Raw genomic sequence first — 15,977 nt, 5'->3', positions numbered from 1 at the left:
ACACTTTAAAATTGGGGACTTGGTTTAGAGGAAGGTCACCCTCAATACTCGAGACCCAAATGAAGGAAAACTTGGCCCGAACTGGGAGGGACCGTATCAGGTCCTCGATATCATCGGAAAGGGATCCGACAAACTTGGCACGATTAACGACGAACAGTTACCAAAAAATTGGAATATATCACTCCTCAAACGATATTACTGCTAAGGTACGACCTTCTCCATTTTCATTTATATTTCATACTAACCATTTGCAAGTTCTTAATCAAAGACATCGAAGGATTCTTCAAGCACAAAGTCCTTAGGTCTGAAAGCATGTGTTGCACTCTTTTCCCTTAGACCGGTTTTTATCCCAAATGGGTTTTTTCCGGCGAGGTTTTTAATGAGGCAACCATTGTTCATGCTAACTTAGAGAAATTCAACAGTATTCGTGGTTCCTTTACAATCAACCTCGAATACTAGGGGCATCACCCTCGGATAGGAAAATACTTCGTGCCGACAGGTTATCTATAGGCAAATTTTGTAAGGGTCAAATGGTTGAACGAACCATGCCTATATAGATTACTCAAGCCCTAATGGCAAACATGTACGCATGTTAATCTATTGAAAAAAGTATTTTTCCTTGCCGGATATTTCATGCCTTAGAGAAATTTTTACTTTAAAATGTCGTGCTTGTAATCTATTGCGGAAACTGGCTTAAGGGCCGGTCATAACTAAAGTTTTAACAATTGACCCCGCACTCGGGGATCACCATCAGAAAAATCGACATGATCGAATTACTAAAACCTCGAGATCGTAAGACCTTAAAAAGGCAACCCTCGATTTTATAGGCCATGGCCTCCCCACTCGGGGACTGATACTTTGAACAAGTTTGAAGTATCACAGGGGAACAAAACCAAAAGACGAGTCCCAAGTTAAAGACTACGGCCAAATTAACACGGTTCATAGACATCTGATTTTTGTTATAAAACAGGCCTTCGGATATTTTTATAAACCGGTTAAGAAGGCTACCCTCGACTAAATTACTAAGGGTCTCGATAATATCGACTCTCAAAAATCCTAATGGGTACAAAGTCATTCGAACTCTCAAACAAATTCTTTATTTCATACTAAGCCACAACACATTTTATATGATTAAACAATAAACCTTTCAAGCCGAAAAGGGGGAGAAAGTCGTTCTTTTTACTATGGTCGTATCGGCCTAATTCAAGATCCTAAAGGGCCATTTTATTTTTGAGTTCGAGAAATCATCCTCACTCAATTAAAACCTATGGGTCACCCTACTCCGAGTTCGAGCAAGTATCCACCCAATTATGAAAACTACATTAGTCCGGCTTCGATCAAATTGCATAAGCCTCGAAGTTATGAACAAAATTTTCATAAGGCATGAATGAAACAAAATTTTCACAAGGCAAAAAATGAAATAAAGACAAGTCGGAAAGAGATCTTTATATATATGAGAATATTTACAAGGTCCGATCAGGATCCTACACAAAAAAAAAAATCAAAAGTAAAAAATCCTAAGGTTGCTAATTTTCTTCGAGGGCAGCTTCTTCTCCATTGAGGTCCCTCCCGCTCTCGGACCCACTCATGCTCTCAGCGTCATCATCATCATCGGAGGAGGCCAGCACTCCAGCATCGGCTTCATGCTCTCTAGCCTTCATTATCTCGTCGGTAAGATCGAAACCTCGAGCGTGGATCTCCTCGAGGGTTTCCCTCCGATATTGGCATTTGGCGAGTTCAGCAATCCAATATGCTCGAGTTTGAGCGGTCTCGGCTGCTCTCTCACTTGGACTTGAGCGGCTTCAGCATCGGCCCAATAAACAGCCACGATCGCATCTGCCTTGGCTTTAGCCTTTTCGGCTTCAGATTTGGCCTTTGCAAGTTCGGAAGCCAACCGAGCTTCGAGCTCCACTATTTTCTTTTCCTGAGCCGAGCTCTTCTCCTTCATGCCTCGAAGCTGAATTTCGGCCGATGAATATTGGGATAAAGCAGTCTCTTTTTTTGCAGCAAAGCGGTCCATACCTTCTTTCCACCCCAAGGTTTATGCCTTCATCATATTGACCTCCTCGCGGAGTTGCTCGATCTTCTCGACCTTCTGTTGCAGTTGTGAGATTGAAATGTTAGCCACCATTCCCGAATCGAGCCCATGAGCTTTTAAGATTTTCATTACCTGCTTGATCAGGTCGGTCTGATCTTGGTGAGCCTTGGCCAACTCGGCTCGGAGGTCCTTGGTCTCCTCTTCTTTTAGCCCACAGAGAAGTCAAAGGGCATTTCTCTCCTCTGCGAGACATCGGAGGTCGACCTCATACCGACTCAGCTCAGCTCGAGACCGAGAAAATGCTTCCCGATGAAGCGCTGAGGCCTAGAAAGAAGAAAAGAAGTTAGACAGGAAGAGAAAAGTGAACACAAGGGTAATACTAACAAGGGGAGTTAAGTCTTACCCGATTCAGAGCTTGCTGCGCTTCACTGAAAAGGCTCGATGCCTCGTCTGAGTCCTTAATCGAGACCTCCAAGTCACTCAGGCTGGTAGCATCTTCGACCATAGTAAAGTAATCACGGAAGGGATCTTTCCTTCCGTGGGCTCCTTCAATGGAGAGGGTCTTCAAGGCCTGAGCTTCTTGAATCATCTCCTTGGAAAACGAGGGGAGCAGCTGGGAGCCTCTAATTTCTATTTCCCCAAGTGGATCACTTGGGGCGTTCTCTCCATCTCGAGGGGCCTCGAGCTCCTACAGTCGTACCCACTGTTGGCTCATTATGGTGGGAGGCATCTTCAATCCTCGATGACTCGGGGACTTCACCTAAGTCTCTTCCCGAGACCCCCTCATCTCGAGACGGAGTCTCTACAGTCTTCACCGATTTAGTGGCTTTTGGGACCTCGGTGCTCATTCCCACTCGGGCCACCAGCCTGGAGTCATCTTCTTCCTCCTCTTCATCTTCATCTCATAGACGCCGAACAAAGTCTTTGGTCAAGAGGGTGATGTTCTTCCTCGGCTTACGAGCCTTCTTCTTCTTAGATTCTGGATCCTCGGAGGTTGAGATCTTTTTCCTCTTTTTGTCCTTCACCGATTTCGGTGCTGGGATTAAAGTCTCCTCCTCACCAGATAAGGGCCTCATGACAGCATCTTTGTCAAGGCCTGTATGAAAAGAAATTAAGAGACGCTTTAACAAAATCATCAAAGACGTGGAAAAGGGGCTTACCATGAGTTTTGACCACCCATCGGCCCTTTGATAAATCGTGCCATGAGTGCTCGGCATACGTAGAGGTCGAGGCCAGGTCCCGAACCCAGCTCTTGAGGTTAGGAATTGCACCGGGCATCCAAGTGACCACTACATCACGAAAAAGGATATCAATGAGAAGAAGCAAAGGAGAAAAACAATAAATAGGAGCTAACAGTGGGATTGTACTTACACTTCATATTCGGGAAATGGCATCTTATCGGTCGGGATTAGGTCGGAAGTCCTTACCCGAACGAACCGACCCATCTAGCTTCGGTCCTTTTCCTCGTCTATGATCGAGAACAGCACTTTGCTTGCCCGGCACTGGAGTTTTATTAACCTGCCTCGATAGAGGCAGGGGCTGTATAACCTGATGAAGTGGTCGAGGGTGAAAGGCATCCCCTCAACTTTGCTCACGAAGAATCGGAGCAGAATAACAATTCGCCAAAAGGATGGATGGATTTGTCCTAGGGTTGGTTATTTGGTATTGACTACAAAAATCAACGACGACGGGGTCGAGGGGGCCCAGCGTGAAAAGGTAACTGTAAACACTTAAAAACTCTTCCACATGGGTGGTGATGTCCTCTTTGGGTGTCGGGATCATCACCTTTTTTCCCTACCAGTTGCAATCTTTCTTTACCTACTTAAGGCACCCTTTGGTTATCTAGCATATATACCTCGACACGTGCTCGCATCAACCAGGAATCGACGAGGCTTTATCAGTTTTAAAGTCGGAAGTGAGAACGTACCCCCCTCCCCCCAGGAACATACTCCTCAGGGTGCAGCTCCACCGGTGTTTTGTCGCCGGCCGGCCGCGATGAAGAAGCGTTTTCTTTTTGAGGAACAGTTTTTGACGTTTTTGCCATTTGGATTTGAAGTTAAAAATAGATGGAGATGATAAGATTTGGTGTTCTAAGAAGAGGTTAGCAGTAAAAATCGTAGATTTACAGATGAAGAACTTAGAAGATGTAAAAAGCTTTGGATATTGGAAATTTGAAAGTAAACGTTTGAAATTGCAAAGAGAGGAGTTATTTATAGATTTCACAACGACGGTTCAAAATTGGCGGTGGCCGACCATCAACTGACACGCATTTAATGCCTTAGTAACTGTACATACGGGACGTTTCGGCCATTTTCGTCGCTTACGTCACGAGGATGACATCATGACAGGTCGAGGTAGAAAAATCGAAGGCTCAATTCGTTTCTTGTCATTACACTCCAAAAACAACGAGGGGACTATCTATATGCGGTTAAAATCGGGCCCACCCGATTTTACTATTTGGCCGAGACCGGGAGATTGCATCGAAGGACGGCCTCGTAACGGAACAGACTAAATCATGAGGACTAGGTACCAAGTTTAGAACCTAGGTACCTGTCGAGATCGAGGCTAGTAGCGATCGAAGCCAAACGAGACGGACATCGAGCAAGATCGAAGATAGCACAATAACAGAAAGGCGAGATAACTGTGACTGGTCGAGGATCACGACGTAAACCTTGGTGACTGGTCGAGGATCATGGCGTAAATCTCGGAACAGATCAAATCAGAAACGGTTAATTAGCTAATCATGGTATTTTCTTCCGTAATTAAAATTATACCATAAGTAGAACTCTTCTACTATATAAAGGGGAGTATTAACCATTTGTAAGACACATTGTTCTCGCATAAAAAAGCCAATATAACTCTCTCTCTTTAACTTATACTCTCTTGTCCATCAGCTTGCTTTATTCTTAACTGTTTTGGTGTCAATCAATTCGAGGGTCTCCTAGCTCGAGGGTTGAATTCCGTTTCAACACTGGTTCGCTTTACTTTATAGTTCATTTCTGTCATTAATCTTCATATTTATCTATTAGTATTAAGTGAAATCACATATCCTTAGAACCTCATTATAAGTTTAATTGTTATCCAATTTTAAGGGTAAACAAAGAATTTGCCACAAAATAATTGGTCACAAGAATTTTCATCCTACAGCTAAAATTTCAAATATTTTAGATTCCAAAACAGTTACACATAAGAATTGTTACGATGTAGCTAAGAGTTAAAAAAAATTACATTCCACAGTAAGTTTCAAGTTACATATAATTGTAAATTTCAAAATACTCACGACGCGTAATTCTTCTACAACACCATCTGGCTTGAGACACAAAGTAGCACCGTCTTCTCCTCTATCGCTTCCCAAAGTAGCACTGTCTTAACTGCACCTTAGCTTTAGTCTTAACTTGTCATTGCTGTCTAACTTCACAAATCTGCCTGTCAACGATAAAGTATTTTAACACCTGAAAGCAAAAAATAACTGATCACATATGCAAGAGGTAGCCACTACAATGCTTCAAATATTAATGAAGCAAAAGACATAGTGCTTGCAACTAAGAACAGCGGTACTGCAATTTAATCTTAACCTAATCTCATTGGTGCTTTCTAAGTTACAAATCACTTTGTAATTGGAGGCGGTCATGTTGTCTGGCACTAGACTAAAATTTTAACTGAAATTGATTAATTCTTTTTGGCCAAAAGATGTATTTTAGCAGGAGAAGGAAACATTTGACAATTGTATGAGTTCACTAAATATTTAACATGTACAATTGAGTATAGACTTCAATACAAAGATGCAAGTTCGATTACTAAAAATATTAATAGAATATCAATAAGTCAAGAAATATTTCTTGATAATTCTTTTAAAAGATTGTTTAACATATTGTACGCAGTTTTACCATGTATTTCTGCATGAGGCTATTTTCACGGTTTATGTTATTAAAAAAGTAAGGGATAATTATATTTTTGGGCTGCCCTAAAAGTTAATAGCTGGAAAATATATGTTTTGTACATATTATACCCCCTTGTTTCAATTTATGTGAACATATTTGACCGGACACGGAGTTTAAGAAAAGAGAGAAGACTTTTGTATTTGTGGTGTAAAATGAGGTATATATATTTTGTGTGGCTATAAATTATTGCATAAAGATAAATTATTTTCTAAATCTGGAAATGAGTCATTCTTTTTTGCACGGACTAAAAAGAAAATAGATTCACATAAATCAGCTGATAGGTCAAAAATAAAAATAAAAAAAGCCCTAAAAGTTATCCTAATATTAGCTAATACTTTCAAACAACAACAACAACCCAGTATAATCCCACTAGTGGGGTCTGGGGAGGGTAGTTTATACGCAGACCTTACCCCTACCCTGGGGTAGAGAGGCTGTTTCTGATAGACTCTCTGCTCCTTCCCTCCAAGAACTCTCCACCTTGCTCTTGGAGTGACTCGAACTCACAACCTCTTGGTTGGAAGTGGAGGGTGCTCACCACTAGAACAACCCAACACACCAAAAAAACAATAGTCCCAAATTTAATACAGGGATAAGCCATCTAGTCCATGCAACCAAAAGATCCCTATGTGTTTACATTTAAGGTATTTGCCATTGAATTTATTATAAATTAAAAATTATCGATTCAAACGTGCTATTTTTTATAATTTTACTAAATTTTAACACATAAATTAATAATGAGTATCGAAAGTACAAGATTCAAATAAACCTCTTCCCTCTCCCCTCCCCGTTTTCCTCCGCCAAACTCAAATTGTTTACCCGAAAAACGGATATAGTTGAATTTATACGTAGTTCTAAGGATACGTAGTATAACTTGATACAAAAAAATAAGTAGAAATATATTGAATAATGACTGTAAAAAGGAATGAATACAAACCCAAATTGAATAGAGAATAATTGATAAATAAACAAGATGAATCAATATCGTAAGCTCAAAAAAAGATAATATTTGACTATATGTTATAAATCTCAATAATCTCTAAATGTGAGAATGTATGTATGTATCTGCCTCCAATTTAAAAATGTTAGCCACTCCTAATATAGTGGAGGAATCCTACTTTGGATATAATTAAAAATACATAGTGGGGATCCCATAATAGGTTAATTAATTGGCTTTTCCTTGATTCAAGCCGTGATTTCAGCCGAGATTCTCTCCCCAAATGCGGATATAACAACTTTGTTCTTCCTTGGCTCGATCTCGGTATTTGATCGGTCTCTGGGTATCGAGCTCGACCTTGACTTGACCTCGGTATTTGATCGGTCTCTGGGTCTCGAGCTCGACCTTCCAACTTCACATCATAACTCGATATTATAATGATGAACCTCGGTCCATCATGCTCCGATCCTGATTAGTCGCACGAAGGGAAAACTCGGTTCTAACCGTATACAGATAGTTCCTTCGTTTCTCGGAAAGAAGGTGGCGAGAAACGATATGATTTTTCAACCTCTGACTAGATACATACTGATGTCTGCGACAATCCCGATTGTGACAAATGTCCCATCGGTCCAGTTACCAAGGCATTAAATGTGCGTCAGTCGATGGTCGGCCACTGCCAATTTTGAACCGTCACTGTGAAATCTATAAATAGCCCCCTTCTTCATTATTTCAAACTTTTACTTTCAAATCTCTTTCCATTCCAATCTCCACAGTTCTTCGTCATCCCTAAAGCTCTCTATTTTCAGGTTTTGGAATTTCTTCGTTTGTTCTTCTCAAAACACCAAATACTTCACTCTCCCTTCTTCTTTGTTCATAAAAATTTCGATGGCAAAAATATCTAAAATTATTCTGCATAAAGAGGTTGCTTCCTCATCTCGGCCGGTGAAAAAACAGTGGTGGAGCCACGCCTTGAAGAACTTGTTCCTGGGGGGTGCATTATTGATTCCAATTTTAAGGTTGAGAAACCCTCATCGGTTACTGGTCGATGCGAGTAGGTATCGAGATATATATGCTCGATACCAAAAGGTCTTCTTGGCCTGTTGAAAAAGGACTACAATTGGGAAAATAAAAAGGTTGTGATACCAGCATCGGAGGAAGCAATCACTACCCACGTGGAAGGGTACCTGAGTGTTTACACTTATCCTTTCACGCTGGGTCCCCTTGATTCAGTCATCGTCAATTTTTGCAAGACGTACCAGGTGACCCTCGGTCAAATTCACCCTTCTTTCTGGAGGATTGTGATACTGCTCTGTTTCTTTGTGAGCAAAATCGACAGGCTTCTTTTCACCCTCGATCACCTTGTAAGATTATATAGCCCACATCTTTACCGAGGTGGGCTGATAAAGCTACAATGTCGGGCCACCAAGGCATTCACCTCGAGCATATATGAAGACAAAGATCGGGGTTGGATGAGTCGGTTCGTTCGAGTGAAGACCTCGGACCTAATCCTGGCTGAGAGTATGACATTCCCCGAGAAATAGAATATGAACCGAAAGTGTAATCCCGTTTTTAGTTTTTGTTGTTTTTACTTCTTCATCTTTTCTTATCGGTGTTTTTCTTGACGCAACCGTTGCTTGGATGCCGAGTGCAGTTCCCCATCTCGAGAACTGGGTCAGGAGCCTGATTTTGATGTCAACATATGCCAAGCACGCATGGCGTGATTTGTCAAAGGGCCGGTGGGAGGCTCGTCCTCATGGTAACCCTTCTTCTTGGCTCACCGATTTGCTTACCATTCAAGCATTTTTTTCAAGCATAAGTTGTACTTACTTTTCTTTATTTGTAGGTCTCGGAAAAGATGCGGTTATGAGACCCCCATCATGTGATGAAGAAGCTTTACCGCCTATCTCAAAACCGAAGAAGGTGATTAAGAGAAAAAGGGCCTCGGACTCTGAGGGTCAAAACCCCAGGAAGAGAGCGGCTCGTAAAGCCAAGGTGAACATAATCCCTTTGACTATGGAGTCGGTCCTGAGTCTAAGGGATGACGAAAAAGAAGAAAGTGATTACGGGTTGGTGGCCCGTGCATGGGCTACCACCAATACTCAAAATACTTCGGTATCGGTGGTAGTTGATACTGCTCCGTCCAGGCTTGATGAGGTCGAGGAGGAAACTTTGAGCCAAGTTCCCGAGCCGAGGGGGACCGAGGATGTTTTACCTCGGGGCAAAGAGACTGTCGAGGAAGCTGTGGATACCGGTGTTTGAACCGAGCTTGAGGCTTCCCAAGACGGAGGCGGTGCCCAAAAACACCTACTCAGGGCAATAGAGATTGGGGATTCCCCCTCTTTTACTTCATTTTCCCAATCGATGATACGTGACGCTCAAGCTGTGGAGACTTGTCACGGGGAGGGAGCCCATGGAGAGGAGGATCCTTTCTGTAGTTATTTTATCGGGGTAAAAAATGTCACCAGTCCGAGTGACTTGGAGGTTTCGAAGAAGAGCTCGAGCGAGGTGGGAGCGCCTTGCCTTTTCAACGAAGCCCAACAGGCCCTAAATCGGGTAAGTTCATACTTTCTTTCCCAATTTTCATACTTGTATTTTTGTTTCCTTGTATAATCCCATCCTTTTATTTTTGTAGTCTTTTGTGCTTCATCACGAGGCATTTTTCCAATACCGAGGGGAGTTGAGCCGGTACGAAGTCAAAGTTTGAAGGCTTACTGAGGAGAGAGATGCCTTCAATCTTCTCAGTGAGTAGAGAGAAGGAGAAGTAAAAGGACTTCGGGCTGATCAGGAAGCATCTCGAAAAGAACAAAATGAGCTGGCCGAGCAGGTAAAATGAATCTTTGAATGTAACGATATTGACTCGGGAGTGATGGCTAACAGTTCAGTTTCGTAGGTCGAGCAAAAGTTTGATATGATCAGGCAGCTTCGTGTTGAAGTGGATGTAGTGAAGTCGGGGGTCGAGGAATGGAATAAGAACATGGACCGTCTCGCCTCAGAAAAGTAGACTACCGAACTCAACTGGCTTCGACTGAGGCCCAACTTCGAAGCTTGAAAGAGAAAGCCTTGGTGCAAGCCAAGAAAATCGAGGGGTTCCAGTCTCGGTTGAGCTCAGCAAATTCTGATCGAGAGAAACTGTCCATAGAACTTACAGCGGCCAAATCGGAGGTCGAGAAAACTCAGGCTGATGCTGATGCAATGGTGGCCGTTTATCGATCTGATGCCGAAGTTGCTCAGGTTCGAGAAAATGAGGTTGTTGAGGCTGCTCAGGCTCAAGCAAACTGGGTTGCCGAGCATGCTAAATGCCAATTTTGAAGGGAAACTCTTGAAGAGATCCATGCTCGTGGCTTCGATCTTACAGCCGAGATCGAGAAAGCTAAGGAGCTTGAAGCCGAAACCAGAGTGTTGGCTTTTCCCGATGATGATGATACCGTGAGTACGAGCGGATCTGAAAATGAAGAGGGCCTCGAGGGCGAAGATGCTGCTCCTGGAGAGGACTAAGTCTTTTAGTATTTTTTTTGTTTCTTATAAGACCGTTTTGGTCTTTTGTAAAGAAATTTAATCGGGCCATGTTGCCCTTGTAAATGATTTTTGACATGTATAAGAAACTTTCTTCCTTTCTACTTTATAGAATTGTGAAGTTGTATTCTAAGGTCGGGGTTCAGATAATTTGATCAAAACTGAACTAGTGTAGCCCTTAGGCCTTTTGATCGAGTGAGTGCTTGTTCGAACTCAAAGTAAAGTAACCATTAGTTTTTTAGTTAAGTGAGGACGGTCTCTCGAACTCAAAGCAGAAAACAGCCCTTAGGTTTTATAGTCGAGTGAGTGTTTGCTCGAACTCGAAGTAAAAACAACCCTTAAGCTTTATGGTCGAGTGAGTGTTTGCTCGAACTCGAAGTAAAAAACAGCCCTTAGGCTTTATGGTCGAGTGAGTGTTTGCTCGAACTCGAAGTAAAAAATAGCCCTTAGGCTTTATGGTCTACTGAGTATTTGCTCGAACTCGAAGTAAAAAACAGCCCTTAGGCTTTATGGTCGAGTGAGTGTTTGCTCGGACTCGAAGTAAAAAATAGCCCTTAGGCTTTATGGTCGAGTGAGTGTTTTCTCGAACTCGAAGTAAAAAACAGCCCTTAGGCTTTATGGTCGAGTGAGTGTTTGCTCGAACTCAAAGTAAAGTAACCCTTAGGTTTTTGTAAAACAGATTGTTTATGGCCTTGTCCCCTTTTCCGGCTTGAAAGAGTTTCTTATCATTCGTATTTGCGAAACTTGTAATGCCTTAGCATGAAATAGGGAGTTGTTCAAGAGTTCGAACAATTTTGTACTCATTAGAGTTTTCGAGGCTTTATATTATCGAAGCCATTTATTATTTTTCCGGGGGGTAGCCTTTTTAACCCTGTTTTGTTACGGAATTCGGATATCTCTGATTCGTGTTAATTTGGTCGTAGCCTCTTTAGTCTGGGATTTGCGTCTTGGGGTTATTTTCCTGTTTTACTTCGAGCTTGCCCGAAGTATCAGTCCCCGAGTGGGGTTAAAGTATAAAAATCCTTCTTTAGTTCGGGATTTGCCTCTTGGGCTTATGATCTTCGGAGTTTATATAATTTGATCTCGACAATTTTTTGGACGGCAGTCCCCGATTTGTGGGGGTAATCATTCGAACTCCGGCCATGGTCAGACTTTAAGTCTGTTTGCATAACACAAAATGAGAATATGAAGTAGAAGAACCTTTCTGAGGTATGAGATATCGGTAAAGAAGGAATTTCTCTTTATAAGTCATTATACATGCGTACATGTTTTGTGCCAAGTCTCAAGCAAACTATGCGGGCATAGTTCGTTTGACCATTTGGCCCTTACAAATTTTTCCTATCGAGACCCTGTTGCCATGAATTAACGAGCTTGCCCGAACTTGATATTCGAGGGCGATGCCCCCCCCCCCCAATATTCGAGATTGATTGTAAAGAGGCCTCGGGTACTGTTGAATTGTTCTAAGTTAGCACGATCAATGGTTGCCTCATTAAAAATCTCGCCGGAAAACCTATTTGGGACAAAACCGGTCTAAGAGAAAAAGAGTGCAACGCGTGCTTTTAGACCTAAAGGTTTCGTGTTGGAGAATCCATCCTTGTTTCTGCTCGAACACCTGCAAGGGTTAGTTTCGAAATACAAATGAACATGGGAGGGTCGTACCTTAGCAGTAGTATTATTTTAGGTGTGATACGTTCCAATTGCTCAGTAGTCGTTTGCCGTTTATCATACCGATCTTGTAGGATCCTTTTCCGACAATTCCTAGAACCTGATACGGTCCTTCCCAGTTCGGACCCAGTTTCCCTTCATTCGGATTTCGGGTGTTGAGGGTGACTTTTCTTATCACCAGGTCCCCGATTTTAAAATGTCGAAGATTGGTTCTTCGATTGTAGTACCTCTCAATTCGCTATTTCTGGGTGGCCAATCGGACAAGAGCAGCTTCTCGTCTTTCGTCCAACAATTCTAGGCTCGTATTCATGGTCTCGTTATTCGACTCCTCTGTTGCATATAGAAATGTGATGTTAGGTTCTCCGACCTCGGTCGGGATCAGGGCTTCGGCACCGTAAACCAACGAGAATGGTGTCGCTATGGTACTGGATTTTGATGTTGTGCGGTATGCCCATAGGACCTCGTATAGTATTTCTCTCCATTTTCCTTTGGCGTCGGTCAATCTCTTCTTGAGATTTTGGATGATGGTTTTGTTGGTCGACTCTGCTTGTCCGTTCCCGCTGGGATGATACGGTGTTGATAGGATCCTTTTGATCTTGTGATCCTCAAGAAATTTAGTTACTTTGCTGCCGATGAATTATTTTCCATTATCACATACAATCTCGGATGGCATCCCGAATTGACATATGATGTGGTCCCAAATGAAGTCTATCACTTCTTTTTCTCTGAATTTCTCGAAAGCATATGCTTCAACCCATTTAGAGAAATAATATGTCATTAAAAAAATAAACTGAGCCTACCTAGGGCCGTTAGGAGGGGGCCAATGATGTCCATTCCCCATTTTATGAAAGGCCATGGAGATAGGACCGAGTGAAGTAGCTCCCCGGGTTGATGAATCATGGGCGCATGTCTTTGGCATTTGTCGCATTTTCGAACGAACTCCCTTGCATCCTTTCCCATATCGGTCTAATAATACCCTGCTCTGATTACTTTGTGGACCAGCGAATCGGCACCGGAATGGTTTCCACAAGTTCCCTCGTGAATTTACCGTAGGATGTAATCGGTATCTCCTGATCCCAAACATATTGCCAATGGTCCATCGAGCGTCCTTCTAAACAGCGTTCCGTCTTCGGACAAGATGAATCGTGCTACCATTATGCGCAGAGCTCTCGATTCATTTGGATCTGATGGAAGTTTCACGTTATTGAAGTATTCTATATATTTGTTTCTACAATCCCAGGTCAAACTTTTGGAGTTTATCTCGGTATGACCTTTTTTGATTACCGATCTCATGAGTTGTACGACAGTCCCCGAGTTGAGTTCGTCATCTTCAACCGATGAACCTAAATTTGCAAGAGTGTCGGCCTCGTTGTTCTCTTCTCGGGGTACATGTTGTAAAGTCCATTCCTTACATCGATGTAGAGTCACCTGTAGTTTGTCCAAGTTTCTCTGCATTCGATCTTCTCGGACTTCAAAAGTCCCGTTAACTTGGTTTACCACGAGGAGGGAATCACACTTATCCTCTACGACTTTCGCTCCCAAGCTCCTAGCTAGTTCAAGACCTGCAATCATGGCCTCATACTCGGCTTCATTGTTAGTCAATTTTGTAGTTCTGATATACTGTCTAACTAAATTACCTGTGGGTGATTTTAGTACAATGCCTAGTCCGGACCCCTTTTGCGTTCGAGACACCGTCCGTAAAGAGGGTACAAACTCACAATTTTATCAGTAGTTCTTTTTCAATCTTGGGTACGAAGGCCGGCGTAAAGTCAGCCACGAAGTCCGCTAAGATTTGAGATTTGATAGCGGTTCGGGGTCGATACTCAATATTGTACTCGCCGATTTCTATGGACCATTTGGTCAATCGACCTGAAAGCTCAGGTTTGTGCAAAATATTTCAAAGAGGATAAGTTGTTACAACATGTATCGGATGACACTGAAAATATGGTTTTAGTTTCCTAGAGGCGCTTATTAAAGCAAGCGCTAATTTTTCTAAGTATGGATATCTAGTTTCGGCCTCGCCTAAGGTCCGACTGACATAATAAGTAGGGAATTGCGTACCTCGTTCTTCTCGAACCAGAACTCCACATACCACTATCTCTGAGACAGCTAAGTACAGGTAAAGTTGTTCGTCTACTTTCAGGATATGAAGCAGCGGCGAGCTCGATAAATACCGCTTTAGTTCATCCAAAGACTACTGGCATTCTAGAGTCCATGCAAAGTTGCTTTTCTTCTTAAGTAGTGAGAACTATCGGTGGCTCCTATCTGAGGATCTCGAAATGAATCGTCCTAGGGCGGCTATCCTTCCCATTAGCCTCTGCACGACCTTTACATTATATACTATTGTGATGTCCTCGATAGCTTTGATTTTATTGGGGTTGATCTCGATTCCTCGATTGGAACCAAGAAACCAAGAAACTTTCCCGATCCAACCCCGAATGCACATTTTTGGGGGTTGAGCTTCATATTGTACTCCATTAGTATGTCAAAAATTTCCTGTAAATGCTTTAAATGGTCATCTGCTCGCAAGGACTTAACTAACATGTCGTCAATATAAACTTTTATTGATTTTCCTATTTGTTTTCGAATATTCGGTTTACTAGGCATTGATAAGTTGCACCAGCATTTTTTTAGACGGAATGGCATTACGTTATAATAGTAGGTACCATACTTAGTGATAAACGAAGTCTTTTCCTAATCCTCCGGGTTCATTTGTATCTGGTTGTACCTGGAGTTGGGATTGAGGAAACTGAGAGTCTCGTGGCCGGCCGTGGCATCGATCATACGATCGATATTAGGAAAAGGAAAAGAATCCTTAGGGCATGCTTTATTCAGGTCTTTATAATCTATACACATTCTAAGTTTGTTTCCCTTCCTAGGGACTACCACCATATTTGCTAGCCATTCGGGGTATTTTACTTCAATGGATCCTATTTTAACAAGTTTGGTTAACTCGTCCTTGATGAAGGCATGTTTGACCTCGGACTGGGGCCTTCCTTTTTGCTTTACCGGATAGAATTTCATATCCAAGCTTAGTCTATGAGTGGTTATTTCTAGTGGGATCCCTGTCATGTCAAGATGGGACCAAGCGAAATAGTTCATGTTAGCTATAAGAAATTGAATAAGCTTTTTCCTGCACTAGAAATCTAACACCGTGCCCAGGTATACCTTTCGCTCGAGCAGATGTTCGATTAGCATGATTTGCTCCAATTCTTCGACTGTTGATTTGGTAGCGTCGGAGTCATCGGGGACCGCAAAGGATCGAGGGGTCCCATAGTCATCATCTTTGTCAGTCTTCTGATTCTCTAGTTGGGTCGCGGCTGACGTTTGTAATTGTTATTTGATATCCCGTTTCTTCTTCAAATCTGATCCCTTTGTGGATGATAGTGAAGATATCAGAATCACTTCATCGATGGCAAATATTTCTTATGCGGTCGGTTACTCCCCGTAGACCGTTTTGATTCCCTCCGATGTTGGGAATTTCAGAACCTGGTGAAGGGTCGAGGGTACTGCTCTTATGTTGTGGATCCATGGCCTCCCGAATAAGGCGTTATATCTCAAATCACCCTCGATCATGTGAAACTTCGTTTCTTGGATGGTCCCAGCCACGTTTACTAGCAAAATTATCTCGCCCTTAGTAGTTTCACACGCCATATTGAATCTGTTTAGTACCATGGTTGCGGGCACGACCTGATCCTGTAGACCGAGTTGCTCTACGACCCTTGATCGAATGATGTTGGTCGAGCTACCTGGGTCAATTAGCACACACTTAATTTGAGTTTTATTCATAAGTACAGATATTACCATTGCATCATTATGGGGTTGCATGATTCCTTCTGTGTCTTCGTCACTAAAGGACAAGGTTCCTTTAGGTGTGTAATCCTGA

The sequence above is a fragment of the Nicotiana tomentosiformis genome, chromosome 1, assembly GCF_000390325.3.
Source record: "Nicotiana tomentosiformis chromosome 1, ASM39032v3, whole genome shotgun sequence".
Lineage (NCBI taxonomy): Eukaryota > Viridiplantae > Streptophyta > Magnoliopsida > Solanales > Solanaceae > Nicotiana > Nicotiana tomentosiformis.
The sequence above is the reverse complement of the archived record's forward strand: the minus strand, read 5'-3'. Positions refer to the sequence as shown.